Source organism: Ceratosolen solmsi, unplaced genomic scaffold, assembly GCF_000503995.2.
Source record: "Ceratosolen solmsi marchali unplaced genomic scaffold, CerSol_1.0 scaffold47, whole genome shotgun sequence".
Classification (NCBI taxonomy): domain Eukaryota; kingdom Metazoa; phylum Arthropoda; class Insecta; order Hymenoptera; family Agaonidae; genus Ceratosolen; species Ceratosolen solmsi.
Window position 1 is genome coordinate 1,896,061 of NW_011948419.1, and position 1,548 is coordinate 1,897,608.

Below are 1,548 nucleotides of genomic sequence, written 5' to 3' on the forward strand. Positions count from 1 at the left end.
GGATGGATGGATGGATGGATGGATGGATGGATGGATGTATGGATGGATGGATGGATGGATGGATGGATGGATGGATGTATGGATGGATGGATGTATGGATGATAGGCCGCTATCTCTGGCTCTACGAAGTGCTGCTAGGCGGTCGGGCCCCCACCATACGTCATTGACGTAATAAACCGGGTGCGCAATCGTACAGAGCGTCACGCATTCGGGCGGATACGTGTCACGAATGAGACGTGCCTCACATTTCTTCGTTTCTTTCGTCTCTCCGTCTATGAGGTTTTTTTTTTCTTGCTGTTGGAATGACGATGTTTGGAACATAGAATGCAACGAGATCGTTTAATGCTCCTCCTTCAATGACGATACATTGCTTGTCGTGGATTTGATAATTTACAGGAATCGCTGTGTTGCCTTTCTTTCGTCGTTATCTATCGATTATTTACATACATTTTCGTCGCTGTTAATATTATTTGCTTTATAGATTTCACCTCGCTATCTCTTATCGCTTGTCGTTTTGAAATTCATACGGAAATAAGTAATTTTATGGGATTATTGTGGCATCTTATATATTCACGATTATAATTTGATTAAGAATATGAATTGATTAATCATAGCACTCGGGTGCTCTTATAAAATATGTATATAGTTTTATAATTAATAGAAAATTAAAGATAAATATTTAAAAATTATGAGATTCGTAAATTATACAAATACAATACACGATTTGGCTGCGTCTGTATTTGAAAAGATTTTGTTAAAGCGATACGCTGATTAATCGATTAATTAAGTTTTGTAAAATATGTAATGATAAAGATGGTTTCTCGAAATTTTCATATATTTTTGAATGAATTATGAATCATTAGAGCGAATATGCGTGACTAACAGTTAAGACATGTTTTTGTTTTAGTTTTTGTTTTTCATTTATCTGTGATTTATTACGGTTAGTAGAGTCTTCGATTTAGTTACTTGCAATTTTCGTGGACAAAATTTCGTCTTCAATTTATTGGAAATTTTATCATTATCCCCCTTTTCATGGAACTTGCATTTCTTAAAATGTAGTCAAATAAATATATACATACGCGAGTCAATGTTATTTTTTATTTTATTTTATTTCAATATTATTAATTTTAGAGAAGACTGAATTTTAGTATTATGTTCAATGCTTTAAGAATTAACACCTCGTGCATAAAGACTTTTAGTTATAATAATATTTAATTTATTTTATTTATTTTGTACGTCAATCGTAAGTAATTTGTTGATTGTTTATTGATGAAGTTTATTGATATAACGACATTTCCAGCGACCGATCATTTAACGATAAAATTTTCTAATAAATAGAATTTTTCTTACTACGTATAAAACAAACGATAATGTCGCATATTTCGTATAATTGCATTCATTTTTCTTGGTAAAATTAATTGTAATGCTATAACATATATATATATATATATATATATATATACAACTCATTACAAATTATGTGTATGAATTAGCATGCAATAACAGCAACTGTCATAACTATTGAAAAAAAAAAAAAAAAAAAAAAAA